A 19,305-nucleotide genomic window follows, 5' to 3' on the forward strand; every position below is an offset into this window, starting at 1 on the left:
TTCCTGGCTGTGTTTTAGTACAGACTAATGCCTGTGTGATGACTGCCCAGCCAAGGAGCACTATACCCCAGATGAAAACAAGCCTTGGAATTTTTGACCCTTCCCTGTGCAGGAACCTGACCAAAGTCAAACCAAGCCCTCACAGCAAGGCTAGAAGACCCTGCTCCTCCTACCTAGTGGATGAGGCTCAAGCAGAGACGTGCACTGTCTTCCTAGTGTTGTTCTTACATGTGTGTATTCCTACTCTGGCTACTTTAGCTCCAGACTCAATGACTAGACAGACAGATAGACAGCAGATATACAGACACAGACAGACAGACAGACAGACAGACAGACACACACACACACACACACACACACACACACACACACACACACACACACAGCCATCATACTAAATGAAGAACTCCCTTCTGTTCAATTTTTATGATGACAATTTACATTTTTAAATTTGCATTTGCTTTATTTCCCCTTCTGTGTAAGCTCCGTGGTCGAAGACTCCAGAGGCAAACTGTCCTTTCTCTCACTCATGACCTAGAAGGTCTGTACCATGTTTCCAGGCCCTGCTGTCCATCACTGACCACTCAGACCAGCAGCAGATGGCAGAAAAATGTAAGATGACATGACAACCCAGGGCTAGCCTGACACCCAGCAAGCAATCAGACTCTTGGCCTGGATCGGTAGCCAAAACACCAAAAAGACATGCAGACCCCACGAATACCAAATACGTATATGGAAGATGTAAGTATTGGGAAAAGGTCGTTATACTCAAGATAAAAATTCTAGGATCTTCAAACCCTGTCTTGACAACTGGTATTCTGCTAGTCTTTGGGAGTGTGAAGGGAAGTTCTCCAGGGAAACCCTTGGGTTGTCTACCCCTGTCATTGCCTGCACATGAATACCCACCACTACCAAAAGAGCCTGATATTGGGAACCATGGCAGCAGATTTACAACCCAGATTCACCACTACCCAGGTGGAGGCACGTGGCGACAGGTCTTAACCTCTATACATTTCAGTTACTCATTGGAAAAGGACATCAAGGGTTTCATGACTAACGTAAAGAAGAACACAGCACACAGTGGGTCAGCAGCATGGAGCTGTGCTGACAGGTGGGTGCTGTGACACATTTGCTCTCCAGTCAGTCACACTAAGAGGCTACCAGCTCCTGTGTATCAATGACCTGTGCCGCAAGTCAGCTCAGTTTCCACTTAGACGGGCCATTGAGCTATTGACAGCATGGGTTCTAAAGCCACATCACCAACCTGCGAACCCCAGCCTGGCTTTGTAACAAATTCCTGAGATAATCAGCTTAAAATGAAAAAAGAAAAAAGAAAACCTTTACTCTGACTCACAGCCTGGGAGGTGTGAGCTCATGGTTGAATGAGGCCACTGTGGCTTTTGGGTCTGAGGTGAGGCAGATGGCCTTTGCAGAAAAGGAGATTCCCAGTAATATCTGTATTGGCAGGAAGGTTCTGAGGAGGGACAGTTGCAAAATGGAAGGTCTGTACAACCACAACTGTAAAATGAGTTTACACTGTGGACACTACATGACAACTCACTGAGCAACCCAGCCCAGACAGCTACAGTCGTGTTGTTTAAAATCTGTACCTTGTGAGTTCATGAGTAGAATGGCTGTGCGATGTCCAGAGGGTAGATTTCACAGCATCCCTCCCCACCCTCAGCTTTTATATTCTCTATACCTCCTGTTCTGCCATGTTTCCTGAGCCTTGGCTGAGACCATAATCCAGTGGATGGCCTCACTCCCGTGAATATATGGGCAGTACCAACTAGACTTGGTGGGTCATTTTTTAAAAAGAGGAGGGGGAGTTGGGAAGGAGATGGGTATGAGAGGATCTGCATATAAGTTGGGGAGGATAAAAGGAATAATGTGATCATATTTCATTATATGCATGGATAACATTCTCAAGGAATAAAGCCTAAAATTAATAAATAAAATGACTCTAAGAAAAGGGAGGCTCTATACTTTGAAAAAAAATCTGGGCATACTTTGTGGGGATCTCCACAGTTATTCTCAATAGATGGTGACAAAGTGGTTGCCAAGTTCTCACAGAGAAATCTCACTCAATATCTTGGGACATCCCAGGATGTCCTGAGTACTTCTCATTCCCAACCTTCCCAACTGGCTCTAAGACTTTTATTGTCTTTGCTTTACAGATAAAGGAATTAAGATAAAGAATGATTACTTATTGGTCAAAGGTTACCCAGTCAAGTGAGGATCTAAATGGGCCTGTCCCTTTCCAGTCCCTCATGTGACAACCATGTGTTTTTATTTTTTCATTAAGCTTTCCCTCATAGCCTGTCCTGGGTACCTGGGTACCTCTGACTTAGGCAGCAAGGCTTCAAGCATCCATAGTGCCAGCGCTCCTCAGAGGAAGGGAGCCTCAAACTCCATTAGTGATGAGAGGCTTGCCTCATCCACTATGGCATCCAAGGTACTGCACCAGCCAGGAGGAAGCCCTCCTGCCATATGGTGGAGGATAAGAATCAGGTCACTGAGGAAAGGGAACATTTCATAGTCCAATGAGCATCAAGAAGGGGCAAGGCATGAGACTCAGCTTAACAAACAGGTAGAAATAAATCAAATAGATTTTACTCATATTTTATAAAATACTTAGAAGCCAAAAATTGAAGAACATTGACTTCCTAAAGCATATTGCATACAGCAGTCCCTTTATCCATGGTGACATATTACCAGACCTTCCCTGGAAGCCATGGAGAATACTAATGTTGCCATAGACTGACTTTTTCCTATACTGTACATGCATACCTATGATGAATTAATAGCACAATAAGATACAGCAATTATAACTACCCAAATAAACATGATTTAAAACTTGAGAGTTCTTCCTTTTGTGAAACTCCAAAGTTAATGTGTTTTGGCCACAGCCAACCATGCATAGCTGAAATTATGATAGTAGGAAAGAAGCATTGTCTTAGTTACTATTACATCCCATGGACAAAATGCCTGGTGGGCTTAAGGGTGAGAGAGCTTGTTTCATTCACAGTTTCTGCTGAGTGGGAAAGGCATGACTATAGACAAGGACAGAGGCATGTTCTCATGGAGTGGGCCACAGAAAGAGAAAGCAGGTCAGTCTTCAGAAGTCAGCCCAAATGCTCTGTCTCTGCCAGGTCAGCCCTACCTCTTAAAGCGCCACAGCCTTCACAAACAGCACCAGGAGCTGGAAGCCACTGTTCCAAACATAAGCCTGTGGAGCTGTTTCTAATTCAAGTCCTAATGCATTGTAACACAGAGGACCAGACTAAGACAGCTCTGTACCACCTTCACTCCAAACCAACAGGCTTGCATGTGAAATAAAAATACACAATTTATTCTGTTTTGATACCTAGGTCTCTGTACACAAAGGAGAAAATGGATTCCCTTTGTCCTTCTAATATTGGAGGCTAGGTAGAAGCTAAATTGACAAAGGCCAAGCTAACAAGAGAAAAAAACATGTTGCGAATGTATATATACACCACCGGACTCTCAAAGAACAAAAGATAGAGGGAAGTCAGATGGTGGAAGCTTATACAGAATCATGAGCTAGAGAAAATAGAGCATGGGGCTTCTTCAGGGTAGAGAAACTTGTGAGAGTAGAGGGGTGTAGGACCGTGAAAGGTAGCTTAGTCCCCAGTAGTGCTAAGGCTTGAAACCCCAGAGACCTTGAAGGAATGGTAGACATTTTGCCTGTTCCTGGGCATCAGGCCCCTGTTACTAGCCACAGCGCCCCCATAGATGGCCACCATCAGTCACATAAGGGCAACGCCCAGAGCCCCCCACATGTAGAGGACATGACCTGTGGTTACATAGGCTCAAGACAGATCTCCATTTTACTGAGGTACTAAAGGCCTGAAGGGCTTAACCAATAAGCTTTTCTTCCCAGACATTCCTCCCTGCAAAAGGTATTTAACCTCAGGCCTGCCCTGCGAAGTAGGGTATGGTTTCATTCATCCACTTTCCACCATGACAATAAATTCCTTAAAACCATGAACTGCCTCTTATCTTAGGGATCTGCATGGGGAGCCATGGAAAATGCCTTCGTCTAATCTCCTGTAGAAGGCCTCTCTGCACTCCCAGCCATGGCCACCACCAAGCCCAAGACAGCTGCTGTCTTCAAGCCAAGAACTCTCCTGTACCCTGCCTTGGGACCAGCCAGAGCTCCTCTTCTTTCCCCATTCCCCCATCCTTGAGGCTAGATTCAGCCTGCGGGCCCCCACTTTGTTCTCAGCTCTTCCACAGCTCCCAGTGGCACGCGGGTGTTCACGAGCCTGAGAACCTGATGGCCCGGCCTCCTCACAGGCCCGGGAACTCCAACCAGCTCCCACTGTTCTGTCCCTCAGACTGTGCTTCCCCACGCCTAGAGCGGTGTCCTGCAGCTTCCCTATGGCCCAACACCCACTTGGGATAAGTGTGGTCGACTTTCAGCGTCCTGCCTCTGACAGAGGCAGAGCCCTGTGGCAGAGCAGACGCCGCCCCATAACCCTACAGAGGGGAAGGGAGGAAGATTCTGGAGTATAAAGGTTGTCATGTCTACAACGTTGTAGGTGATGCGACTTAACTGTAGCCAACTTCCTCCTGAGACACATGCTTTTCCTAGCATACATCTCCTTCACGAGCACAATCTTCCTTCCCAGACGGTTGTGGATTTGGTTTAATGCTTGCATTATGGGTTCCCAAATTTCACGAGAATCCTGTGTGTGAAAAGCTGAGGGTCCCTGCTTCCAGCTGTTATTAATTGGGAAATAAAATTGCTGGTGGTCAATGGCTGGGAGACAGAGGCTTCCCAGGCAAGAGAACCCAGGGAAGAAGAAAGATTTAGAATCACCATGCTGGGGAAGAAGGAGGATCAGAAGCTGCAGAAGAGAAAGCAAATAGCCAGGGAAGAGCCAGGGAAGAGCGGCCCCAGGGGCCCCTCCCCTGATTGGGCCTGGGGTCGCAAAAATGGAACATAGATTTTAGTTGGTAATAATTCAGTAGTATCAAAGGGAAGTCGTTAGCAACGTGGAAGTCTGGAAGTGGCCCAACCTCGGGCTGCTTAGGGCATGTTAAAAATAGAACTCACGTGTGTCTTTCATTCGACACTTCAGAGCAGTTCGGCAGGGAATGAGGAGCACGCCCAGCCAGAGGCGGGGTGATTTGGGTAGCGTTCATAATTAACACAACAGCAGACCCACAGCTTTTTGTAGCTGTGGCTGTGTCTGCACTGAGAACAGGCTCTAAATATCCCACACAGTTTGTCTCAAGGTGTCATGTTCTTGTCACTCCAATCGTATCTTGGGGTAGCATTTTTCTGAACCTCAACATTTCTGCAGCCAATCACCCAGCCTCTCTTTGCTTGGCCTGCCTCTGCTCACCTGACCTCCAGCCTTCACGAGTGACTCAAGACAGTGGTATTTTTTCCTGAGCCCATTCCCTCTGCAAAAGTAAGTCCTGTAGCTGTGGCTTCCCGTCAGCTACAGCTTCCTGGGTTAGAGCCTCAGATGTTGACTATTTCCCACAAGCCCTGTCAAGCCCCTGCTGTGTGTTCTGTTATATTTCATTTTGTTTTGATGCCCTTCATACCATGACACAATGTCACAACCCATGCTTTAATAAAAGCTATACAGAGAGCAAGAACTGTGTCCCTCCCATTGTCCCATACATGTCATGTGTTGAGGTGTTCCTGGTTTGGTTTAATGGCTTTTAAAAAGTAATAATGGAAACCTCTTTGTTATTTGGAAACTCTAAGATCACCAACAAGGTAAAATTTCCCACCTTGTGGAAGCAAATTTGAGTTTGGAGGTTGAATATATGCATATATCTCAGAGATAGAATACATTAGGGTGGGGGACAACCCTAGGATCAATCCCTAGCACCAAAGACTACTACCATTACTATTTATAGTAAATAAAAGTTGACTTTAGTTTGCCATTTTCCAGATTAAGATGTTCAAGGTTAGTATGAGTGTGAAATGCCCAGATGTGTGTTTGAACACTTGATCCCTAGCTGGAAAGGCTCAGACTCAAGACTAGAACCCTCAGGAGGACCGCAGAGGCATGGAGACGACAGGGACAGCTAGCAGACCTAGAACACAAGGGATGGGCCTGATATGACTTGTCCCCACCTCCAGCCTGTCTGCGCGTCTGATCTGCTCCACACTCTGACCAGCTCTCAACACTACAGGCCAGGCCTCCCCAGCTGCCACGATTTCTCAATGGCTGGAGACTGTCTGCTCCAGAACTGTGAGCCTAAGCCTTTCCTCCCTTAATTCACACCTATTGAGCATTTCATCAGAGCAGTGAGAAAACTAATACAGTGGCCGCACCTTAGACTCACAGACACAGCATATGGACCAATGGAAATGCAAGCAAACCAAGGCAGTCCAGTAAAGCTATCGACATCTCCCTACAAGGGTTAAGACCATGAAACAAAGGAAAGTGCCACCCAGCTTCCCTGGGACTCTGGGGTTCTGAGGCACTGAGCAGACACTAGTAGTACCTCTTTGTGTTCCTTACCATCCCTGGGTGATGTGGATGGTGCAGAGGAGTGTCTGCATTTTGAAAACTCACCACTAGGTGGCATTACCCATTTGCCAAGACAGAAACAGTTTTGTTTTCTTGGTTCAACTCTAATAAAACACATGTGGATTTTTTTTTTTTTAAGAAACTTGGAGAAAGTTAACACTAAAAACATTTTTGGCCTGTGTGTGTGTGTGTGTGTGTGTGTGTGTGTGTGTGCATGTGCCATGGCATTACCATGGCGTCAGAGGACTGCTCTCTGCTGTCAGTCATCTCCTTCCTGTGGATCCCAGGGATGGAACTCAGGCTGTCAGTTTTGGAGGGAAATGCCTTTATTTCCTGACCCAACTCACAGAGTGCATCACTAGATTTTTGACAAAGTATTTCCCATAGTGGATAATATTTAATGATGTGACTGTTTTTATTTTCCAAAGGTGATTATAGAATAAGCAACATTTAATCCTCAAGCAGACACATGAGAATCCTGTGAGCACAGCACTTGAAAGCACCTTCCCCTGGAGAAACAGACAAAGAAGCTGTTTGCCCTGAACTATGGGCTTTCACAGGCCAGCAGCAGAAGACTGTGCACAAGCAGAGTGCAAAGCTCTGCTGAGGATGGCCAGGGTCTGTGAACCTCCTGGTGCTGTGTCTGCCTTTCTGTGGCAAGCGAAAGCTGAAGTTTCGACTAGGTCATAGTACAATGCCTAATGGTTTGTGTTTTCTCTTCTCTTACCCACAGACGTTTCCTGAGTTGCGAATCTCAGAGCACAAAGCACAAAGAAGTGAATCTTTAGCAGCCAGTCAGACTTGGCCTCCTTTGTGAACTCCAATGCTGAGAAGGAAGCTCACCAAATAGGCAACCACGCAAGGTTCAAATACTCAGACTCTGTAGGGTTGTGGTTACCGAGTCCACTCCTCCACAGAACACGGCAGCTTGGGGAGGCGGGACAAGGGGAGTTTTACTACACTTACCCCACTCAGTGCTGGGCCATAAGAGGGCACTGAGGCACCACTGAGGGAGGGGGTGGGAAAGCTCAGTCTGAAACATGGGAAAGCCAGAGCAGGCTCGAGGCAAAGGGGTTCTCAGACTCTTACACATCCAGGCACTGCTGGGAGTAACAGAAGAGCTGAGAATGGAGTGGGGACCTGTGGGCTGGTTCTAGCCTGGGCCAGAGGGGACAAGGGGAGCTCTGGCTAGCCTCTGTGCTAAGAAGAAACCAGCCAGCATGTTCTCAGTAGTTGATGCCTGGCTGGCAATGAGAGTCTGTGGTCTGTCCTGCAGAACACTGGAAGTATATTCAGATGATGCCCTGGTCAGGTGTGGCCACTCCTGTAACCCCAGAGGGGTCCAACAGGAAGACTGTGAGAGGATACCAGTCTGAGCTACATAAGGAAACTATACCAAAAATCAAACCAAACAATCAAAGGCTGAGGATGTAGTCAGTAGCAAAGCACTTATCACTTATCTAGCATACCCAATGCTCCAAATCCCATCTTGGTATAGAAAGAAAATCACACTCATTTGAAGGTTGACGGAGAAAAGCTTATTTACTGACCTTGCCCAAGGTCCCTCACCTACAAACAACACAGCTGAATTCACAACCACTGTCTTGTGCTATTCCCCAAGGCCAAGAGTTCTTGAAGTAAAAAGTTTCAAGCCTCCCCGGTGAGTTTTACAATATAATACAACAAGGTTCCAGAGGCCAGTAGACAAGGCTGATCTGAAATTTTCTAGCGTACCTTCCCCAAGCCCTTTAATAAAACAAAGTATAGGTACATGCAAAGGCTGGAGAATAACATATATGCTGTTACACATGCCTGGGATTCACACTGAGCAACATGGTGTGAGATACGTAACACCCAGCTTAAGAAATGGCCTGCCACCTTCAACATAGCTCTCTACTCTTCACTCTCTAAATACCTCTCCTGTCTCATATGAATTTCAGCTATGTCTGTGAGTGGCAAAGAGAGACACCAGGCCTCTACAATATAGTTAATACCGTTAACCACCCTAGGTAGGCCACACGGGGACACACAGACAGAATGTACCAGAACTTGGGGTTTACTTCTTAAGAGCCTTTCTAATGTGTCTTCGGTTTTGTGTTTTGTAAGAGAAGTCTGTGAGATAGCAGAACACACATTAGGATCAGAAGGTCAGCTTGCCCATGGTCTGCTCTGGGCCAATTTGCTTCTTTGTTCTCGGTCACCTGATTCTCTACCACCAGAAGCAGCCTAGCATGGGCCTTCCTGATAAAGAGTACCTCAAAGAAACTGTCCGCTTTATTTTTTAAAATTTATTAAAGAACTCAACATTCTCCCTGGGGACATTTAAAAGCCCAATTGCTTGGAGAACTGGAGGGAGATGAGGGCAGTGCTGGACACAGGTTTTGTTCTGGCCTGGCAGATAGTTGACACTCAACACATGTGAGCAACTTTTCAGAAGTCTGTTTATCTCTACAAAGCAGGGTCTGGATCTTTTCCTGCATTCTTTTCAGAATCAAGTTCAAAGCTAAGCAAGACAAGCAGCTGGCTCAGTGCTTGCCTGTGGGTCAGTAGGTTATCTGATTGGACAGGCAAAAGTCAGCAGACAATTTTTTTACTGACTAATGTCTCAGTCTCACTCGCTGCATGTTTGCAGATGTGTTTGCATTTCTGACAGCTGAGGCTGCCCCAGGTATCACAACCCACCTGTGTGAACTTCAGCCACAGCGGTCAAACCTGGGCAAAGAATATGAAATACAAGTTCTGCCTTCAGCCTCCTACTTTACCTTGAGCCTAGGACTCAGGGGCCAGGCAGTCCCGCCCCCAATGAGGCCCCAGAAATAAGCTGTCCTGAGCTAGAAGGCAGGAAGTTACTGTGGTGAGCAGCAGCCTTCCGAACTGTGCCAGATCTCATGTGCCTTTCCTGGAACCTGGACGTAGCTCTCGGAAAGGGCTGACCACAGAGTGACAGCAGTAGCAGACAGCTTTCTCTGGCCAGCTTTCCTGAAACACCACGCCCAGGACATGCCAATAACACACAGAACTCCCGTTGAGTGTCTGTTCACCTAGCTGTTGACGGCCCCTAAACACATTTTTATATCAGGATACATCCAACGAAGGAACACTGGGAATAAAGCTTTCACAAGTGTGTCACCAGCAGTATCCTGAATGAATTCCCTAACCACCGAAGCAATGAGGCTGCTTATCACGGAAGAGATACTCGAAATGAGCCAAGCCCAGCAAGACAACTACTCCATGATCTCAGGCCTGTGAAACCTAAAAGATGCTCATCTCAGCATCTGAGAGCAGAGTGATAGTTACCAGAGGCTGAGGAGAAGCTGCGTGGGGAGGGCAGTGAGAGGAGTCCATGAATGGATGCTGTGGGACAGATAGATGCGTGTGAGATGTTGCGGAGAGCCAGATGTATGACAGTAGACATTGGTAATGCGCTGTGTATTTCAGCAAAGCATTCTGAAGAAAGCATTCTGAAAGCTTACACACACACACACACACACACACACACACACACACAGACACACTGGAAAAGCCTTGAGAAGATAGATGGGTTCACCTGACTTGATCATTGCATATGTATTCAACACGTGTCAGAGCATCATACTGTAACTAACGAGGTGGCCCGGTGGATGGAGCGCTTGCTGCCCTGAATCTGATCTTCTGGGTCTACAAGGTGGAAGTAGGGAGCTGACTCCCATAGGTTGTTCTCTGACCTCCACAAGTACACTATGGTGTGTGCCTGCATGCGCACACATGCACATGCAAACACAGACACTCAATTGAATTAAATTAACATGATATAAAATTTAATTTTAAATCGCACTGCTCTGCATGTACTGTGATTATGTTCAATTTTTATGCAGAAATTATAAAATGTTTCTGTGAGCATTGGTGGCCACTGACCAGTCTTCAGGTTACCATGGTGTCTTCATGGTTGACAAGTGAACCACAAGAAGACAGTTTTCATTCAAAGACTGGTTGCTTTGAGCGTGTTCTCATTGTCAGGCAAATACGAATACACAAATACAATCTGGAGATATGTTGGCTCAAACTAATGCAGCTTCAGCAGTCTCCAAAATAGAGTTCCCCAAAGCAGACTCACAGTCAAACATGAGACAGCACCCCAGAAAACATGTTGCCACAAGGAAGAGCAAGCTGAAAGGGAAGTCATAAGAACCTTGTATAAAAGCTCTTCAGCTAGGGCAGGCTCAGCAGGTAAAGGCACTTGACACGCCTGACAACCTTCCTGAATCCCTGAAACCTACATGGCGTAAGGAAAGAACCAACTGCCATAAGCTGTCCTCTGACTTCCACATGTGCACCGTGCATGCTCATACCCACGCATATAAATACATGTAATAAATGTTAACTACCTCATTTGTTGTAATAATCAAATAAAGTATACTTATTGCCATTAAAGCCCTACGAGGAGACAGAAAGGTAGACAGTGTTAAAGAGCTCCTCAATAGAATGGAAGACATGTGTGAGTAAATTATCTAAAATTTATCATAGAAGCACAAAATTTAAGGACAGCATGGCATGCATACACATACATACACACACATGCACATGCATGCGCACACACATACATGTTAAAGGAACATGACACATAGCAGGGCAGGCAGGTCCAGCATACAGAGTGACTCAGGGTTCAGAAAAGCAAGCATGGGAGAAGCAACATGGGTAAATAAGCCAGGGAATTTGGAAAATTGAAATAATTTATTCAGTAAGTCTGGCAAGCTCAAACACCATAATATTAAGTGCATTTCTATGTAACCTTTAATGATAACCTTCAAAATATCAAAAATTTTAAATATTACTAGAGAGAAAAGACATCTACAAGTAAATAAAAATAAAGCAAACAGTTGATTTCTCAATGGTAGAAGTGGAAACTGGAAAATGGTAAATTAATATCTGTAACCTTGGGACTATGAAACAAACGGTGACTGTTAACCTGGACTTTCCTGTCCATAGAAGCCAACATTCAAGAATATAGTGTAAAATAGAGGCATTTTCAGGGGGAAACTGAGGTGATTGCCACTAACTGAACCTCCAAAATTCTCAACTCTCAGAATAAAGGAAACATGCACCGGAACTTGTGAGCACCGGAAGTTGTGTGCTAGAGCATAGTGAAGGTCTGTAGGGTGCAGGAGCAAATGCAAGCCTAGGGACCAGGATAACAGCCGGCCGTGAAGCTAGAGCTATGAACTGAAGTTAGATGACAGACTGTGGAACACGTGCGGGCATTGGAGTGAAAACAACTCACGATTCTTTTAATCTGACAAGAGAATGAAACTATCAACCAGACTTCGTAAAGTAAGCTTGTGAGAGCCAGGGCACCCAATAAAAGATGGAAACATGTTCACACAGTGCAATGAAGTTTAGTAGTGAGCAGAACTAAGTAATATGTTGGCCATGTAGAGATACATAAAATATTGATAAAAACTGGATTTTTTTAAGGCAAAACAAGTGGTTGCAGGCTCATGTGCTTGTACAGAAATGTGAGCAGTCAGGACCCTGAGTTACTGTGATCATTTTAAACTGTGAACTGTGCTTGCACTTCAATTCCTCTGGAGGCTACCAAGATGCACAGGGATGAAAGCTCTGGCTTCCAAGGCTGGCAAGTTAAGTTCCATCCCCAGGACCCATTCAGTAGAAGAAAAGAACTGACTTTTTCATGTTGCCCCCCTACCCCTGATCGCCAAATGTATCACACTCACAGGCAGTGAACAAATATACTTTAAATTGTTTTGTTTGCTATGTATGAGAAACACATTGCATAAAATCTCAGTGGTTTTCAACAAATACCACCTATGCTCACTCCTACAGAGTGATGCAAAAGAAACTGTTTGCCTGGCTGAGATCTGCTGTCTGATATGCTGTTCTTCATGAGTGTGGTTGTATCATTCACACGTCCCTTCAATGCACATTCTTCACTTTGTGGTTTGTTCCAGAGACTTATTTCCTATCCTTTGCTAATTTTAAAATATTTTAAGTTATTTACATTATTTTATGTGTATGTGTTGCCTACATATAGTAATATACTGAGTGTGTGCAGTGCCAGATAAGTCAGAAGAAGGCTCCCCAGGAAAGGAAGTTACAGATAGTGTGTGAGCCACCATGGGGGTGCTGGGAACCAAGCCTAGTTCCCCTTCAAGAGCAGCTCGTGCCCCTAAACACTGAGCCATCTCCCTCACCCCTCCATTTACATTACATTGATTTTATTATGGAAATAATACTAGTTAACAAACAAATTTGAGTAAATTTCTTACCCCAGTTCAAAATGCAGTGGAGACAGTGTTCCTCGTCATCAATACATTTTCCCCAAGAACTGTTCATGGATGTAGAGTGCAGGGTGGCTCAGGACACTCTGGAAGGGCTGGTTCCACAGCTCAATGGTTTAAAGCACTTGTTCTCACAAAGGACCCACCCTCAATCCCCAGCACTCACACGGAGGCTCACAACCATCCATAACTTCAGTTCCAGAGGCCCACTGCCTTCTTCTGATCTCCTCTGGTCCCAGACATGTATGTGGCACATATACATACACACAAACAGAACATTCAAACACTAACTCTCTTAAAAATAAGTTTTCCAAAGATGAGAGCCTGGAGATTATCAGGAAGATGACAGTGACTGGCCAAGAGCAATCACCTTACATGCTTACAAGTGAAGTTTCCCAAGAGCTCAGCACACATCAGTCATTCCACAGAGTTCGGCGTGAAGTAAAATGGCAAGGTGAAAAGACTCAGTAGGTGGGTGCTTCATGAGCCAGCTAAAATGTTCAAAAAGTCATCATTCTGAACTGTTGTCCTCTCTCAATCTGACAGCAAAGTATGAAGACAACCAGAAATGACCAGCTCTGTGGGTGGATGGGGAAGAAACGCCAAAGCACTCCCCAAAGTCAAACTTGCATCAAAAATGGTCATAGTAACTCCCTGGTGGTCAGCTGAGGCTCTGACCAGATACAGCTTTGCAAAACCATTATGTAACATCTGGCAAGTGTGCTCAGCAAACCAACGAGATACACAGAAACACACACACACACATACACACACACACACTGCAACACTGCAGCCAGCACCGGGAAACAGAAAGGGCTGTTATTCTCCAGGACAACTTGTGACCCAATACCCAGGACCAACACTCTTAAAGTTTACTGGACTTCTCCATGAAGCTTTACCTCATCTGTATTCATCTGACCTTTCACCAACTAACCACTTTTTTAAGCATCTTGGCAACATTTTACTAGAAGAATTTATAACCAGAAAGATCCAGAAAAATTTATTTCTTATCAAAAACATGTTGACTGAAATGGTTCCTGTTTTGATCAATAAAGAATATGTTTGATCCTAGTGACAATTATTTAAGATTCATGATCCAAAACAATAATTCCATTTGGATAAGCCAAATGCATCTGTCTATCAACTGGTACTCAGCTTTCTCTGGTGAAGCTTGAAAAAGAACTAAGCTCTGTCAGAGCCGTGGGGCCCATGGCAACCCATAGAACACTAACACATCAGCAGTGTACCGATGCCTGAGGTACAGCTCAACTGCTGCACACTTGCCTTGCATGCACAAGGCCCTGGGTCCTGACTATTGAAATAACCATTGCAATGCACCCTGTCACTGTTCTAAAGAGATTATAATTCAATTACTCAACACAGTCATCTTCCTTTTGTCTTAGGTGGCAAAATAAACAACCAAATTTTCTGGATTGTGGATGTACCTCAGTGATAGGGAACATCCGTAGCTGAAGTATGGATGGAAGGATGGTATATGGAAAAAAAGAGGAAGAGGAAGAAGAGGAAGAGGAGCTGCCATCTGAATGAGTTTGGTTATGCAATTCACTCAAATTTTGCAAACATGTCAGTCACCCATCTCCTGAACTCACCTCACAATGCCGACTCTCTGACCTTAATACTTGGACATCAATTTCCCCTTTTCCACAGATTTTACCACTCTGACAGTTCTAGGTAACAGATTAAGCAGTGTTTATCTTTTTGAGCCAAACATGTTTCTCCTGTGCTATGTGGTCAAGGTTTGTCTATGTAATAGCATGTACCATGGTTTGCCCTCCTTCGTAAGGTTGAAAACAGCCTCAATTATTAGCTTTCAGAGCAAGGTGCATTTTGGGGCAGCATAGCCTGTCTCCTGGACAAGGCCAGAGCCTCCTCCGGGTTAGCTCTAATGAAGCTCTTCTGAAGATCTTATACCTGGTTCTACCCTGCACTTGGTGTTTATGCTTTGTTAAGTTTGTAGTAGGCCACTGTCATTTTGGTAGTAGGGGGACTGACTACCAAATCTGGCAAATGGACATGAAGGGACAGGTATTCCTACATCCTGCCATCTTTGAGGATGGCATAGAACACCATTCGTCTCATGATTCCAAAGGCTTCGATTTGTTTGGATTTTCCTAGTATGACTGCTCTTACTTGAAAATTGAAGAAACAATGCAAAGTGCCTGTCTACTACAAGGTGTATCCATCTCCAACACACATTTAGGAATGAAGGAAATGTCTGTAGGTGAGTGTGTGCTCTTAACCAACCCATGTGGAAATGAATCCAGTGTTGAGGTTTGGTCTTTTGCTTGCATTGTAATGCTAAATACTGGACCCCAATGCCTGGTTGGCCCCAGGGACAGGAGAATTTACATGTACACAAATGATGTCATGTAATCATTCCCCCCAAGTTATCCCTTATTGGTTAAATAAAAGTGCTGACAGTCAATCACTAGAAAGAAGAGACATAGGTGGGGTTTGAGGTTCCCTGGCTTGGGGATCTGAAGAGAATCACAAGTATAGAGAAGATAGGAAAGAGAGGACGCTGCCATGGAGTAGGTGAGTCATAAAAACATGGTCATGAGGGCTGGCCAATTGGAGTTAAGAGTTGCCCAGATGGAACATGACAAGTTATAACTTGGGGTTAATGATGGAGAAATATATTCTAGCAGATAGAATATAGAATAGAAGGTAGATACCTGCCCAGCTCTAGTTCTGATTAAAGCTTATTATAAATATAAGGCTGTGTGCCTTTTATCTGGGAACTGAAGAATCAAACGTGGAGTAGATACCCCCGAATTGAGATTAAATAACTAATACAACAAACCAGTCTTGGCTGAAAGCCAATGTGTAGTCTTCGAGCCTCCAGCCTTTAGCCTTTGTGTGGAGAAGTGGGGTGCTGAGGACATGCCAGCTGGCATCCACAGCGAAGCTATCTGCTACTCCCTCTCGTTTGCATTTTCAGTGTTAAATATACCATTGTGGAGTCTGTTTTATTGATCAAAGTCAGAAGAAGTCAGGGGCAAGGGAAAGCATTAATACCATCTATGCAAGCCATGGGACACAGAGGAGGGCAGGGGAGGGAGGAGACAGGACAGATCACAGCAAAATACCCCAAACTGAAAGCGCCTAATACAATGGATGGTAACTACCAGCATAAACACAAAATCACACTTAGCAGGCAAGTGTTCAAAACATCCTTTTTAAGACTGAGAAGGTGATGTGCACACAGATCCATCCTGCATTATTCTTTGCATACTGTCCACAGCTGTAGACAAGCACATGAAGTTACAGACTCTGGAGAAAGCCAATGCCATAGTCACTACTCACCCGTATCCTTTCTCATGTGTAGAAAATCTAAGATAGCCTGAAGAGCAGTGGAATTAGCACATCACTGAGGTAATTTTACAAAGCTGAACATTAAAATATGAAGCATATGTCTACCATTAAGAATTAGGAAATGCAATTAAAATAAATTTTACACAAGAAAATGCTTTAAGTTGACTAAAAATACAAGTTTAAAATATATATAAACCTTGTGTGTACAACACAGATATATTTCAGAGAAAATCTCCTATAGACAGAGAAGAAAGTATGTTAAGGGCTGGGGCACATGCTGTCTAGATGAAGCTAACTTTTCCAAGCTCATCTGTGTAGCACATATATTTGAAGTAAAATCACAATGTCTGTCTGTCATGAAGCACGAAGTTTAGTCTACAACATATAGAAATAAGGTCCAAAATGCCCAAGACTTAACAAGACTAATATAAAAATGGAATTTTTATCAGAATTATTACTTGTACACCCATAAGTATAACCTAAATGTGGTATTAGCAGAGTGGTTCTCAACCTGTGGGTCACACCCCTCTGTTGGTTGAAAGATTTTTTTCACAATAGTTGCATATCAGATATATTATGATTCATTAAAATAGACAAAATTATAGTTATGAAGTAAAAATAATTTCATAGCCGGGGATCACATCAGCACGAGAAACTGTATGTGTTAAAGGGTCACAGTATTAGGAAGATCAAGAACCACTGCATTAGCACATCTTGCCCAAGAGAGAAAAGCCCAGACCAACCCAGTGGAGATTTAATAGAAACAAAGACACACTGAGGTGAGGAGAGATGAGTTGTTTTCTACAAGAGACCTGCTGGTTAGCATTATGAAAATAAAGAAAATTATACCATGATAAAACTGGCTACAAGTATATGATAAACAACTGTCAGAAATAAAACAGCATTTCTGAATGTTTATATTAAGAATGCAAAAGTTTTCTTCAACTCATACACACTTATGTAAACTGAGAGCCTGGAGTCCCACACACTGCACCAATGCACAGGCATGACATTCATAGCAGAATTGTTTAAAGAAGCAAGAAACTCAGAAACATTATAAACGCTCACTTCTGAGAGGGGAGTAAATGAATCACAATATTCTCTGATGCGATACTATACATTACCAGGTTAGCAATCATAGTACACTAACCACCACATATTAATATGAAATGAAGTGCTGAAGAATGATTATGGCGTGGGGGTCATTTCTACATAGTTTAAAACCAAGCAACAGTTCTTAGCCTCAGATCTGGACCTGGGATGTTCCACAAGCTCTGCATGTTACAGGCATAGTCTCCGGCAAAGTCCTAAAGAAGCTGGGGAAGCTTGAGGAGGCAGGACTTAGTGAGAAGGTTGTAGGTCTTTAGGAATAGGCCCTTGTAGGTAGCTAGGACACCATGGTTAACCCTTTCACTGTTCTTCATACCCTGGTCATGCTGAGAGCTGCTTTTCTCCACAGTAGGTGTCTGCTCCATGGTAGGGCCTCACCTCAGGCCCAGACTGAAGCTACCACAGCGATGTGTGAAAACCCACCTTTGCTCTTTGCAAGCCGATTGCCTTGAGTATTTTCTATAGTAACAGAAAGCTGACTAACACACGTGGGGTTTCATAAAGATTCAAAAAAAAACTCTAGGGAAGGCAGGAAAGCAATTATTTCCTAGTTCAGTTATCTCCAGGAGGAACCACACAGAATGCTGAACTCGTTAATCAGCTTCTAGAACATTTTCTGTATGTCTCACCAGACTCAGCGGCAAGGGACTTTATTCAGGCAACCATTAAGCTGGTTTGCTCTCCTCTCTACCACATTCCTTCCGAAAGCTTTTGACCTTTGAGATATTTGCTTTGATTTCCATGTAGAAGATAGAATTTCTTGATACCTGACAGCCCAGAAGGGGACCTCAGAATCAGCCCAGCCATGGCAGGTATGGCAGTGAAGAAGTTGTTGTTCCATCTTCTTTCTATCTCTGGAGAAAAGAAAGTTCTTCAGTGAAGATCTTGCTGGCATTGAGAGCAAGGGTGATATGTAACTGTATGGGCTTTTCTATGCCTGGCCTTGCTCTGAGTAATGTCATGGAGATCTGTATATTTAATAAAAGCTTCAGGAATAATAGCTAAACAGATTCTCAGCTATTCTAATCCAACAACGCTGGCCTTAGACTACTTGTTGGCCCTTAGTTGTCATCTTAGGCTCCTTTTAGCATCTCCTTATTCATTTGAGTCCTCATGGCAACACTGCTTGTCCCTGAGTCAGGAGATGGAGGCTTCATAATAATGACAATATCAAAATCAGAAAGCAGCTTTTGAGTACACGGTCCACAAAAGCATCCCCCAACAGTGTGACTCAGTATCTTGTTCACCATTCTTAGGACACAGAGCCAAGCTGAGAGAGCTTGCATTGGACTCCTGAACTTCTGGCACCTTCTGTGCCAGTGTCTGTAAACACTGAAGTGTCTGCTCATGACTGGAGCTACTTCCATCCCTAGAATAACTGTCAAACAGATTAGACTGCATCTTTAGGAAACAGCATCCTCTTTGAAGTTTGTAGCTAAGGTGACATCATGTAGAGGCTCCCAGCCAGAGGTAAGTATTTTCTGAAGGAAAGTTTGGACCTTTGGGGGGAGGGGAGTAGTCGCTCATCACTTCAACCCAGCCCTAGGTTCCAGTTTTAACAATCAATTCTCATTATAGTTAGATGTGAAATCTGACTTCAGAATGATTCACTGAAGTCCAAGAAGCACAGGGGAATGCCCTGTCCAAGAGAGACAAATCTTGCACCTGCTTGCAGAAGGAGGGGGTTGACAGCGGGGATGCAGGATGGACTGGGTAGTGAGTCATCCTCCAGCACCCTGGAGAAAGCCTGTGCTGGTCTCTCCTCCCACTCACAGCCAGTGGCTCTCTTGTGTTTGTAATAAACAACAGCAGCAGCAGGGAAGCTGTGCAGCCTGGTACATCAAATAAGGTTTCCTGTGCTCATTTCTAGGGTCGTGTGCTGAACTGTTTTGAAGGAATACTTATTACTTTTTGTTGTGTCTAATTTTATAAACACACTTGCTTCTGCCTGGTACCACGGCCGGTGCTATGCGCTGAGATCAGCATCTGCCAAAGGCCTTCTCACTTAGGCCCCACTGCTAGCTTCACCAAGCCGCCCTGGCTCATTCAGCTCCACCAAG

The sequence above is a fragment of the Grammomys surdaster genome, unplaced genomic scaffold (assembly GCF_004785775.1).
Source record: "Grammomys surdaster isolate TR1022 unplaced genomic scaffold, NIH_TR_1.0 328, whole genome shotgun sequence".
Taxonomy (NCBI): Eukaryota; Metazoa; Chordata; class Mammalia; order Rodentia; family Muridae; genus Grammomys; species Grammomys surdaster.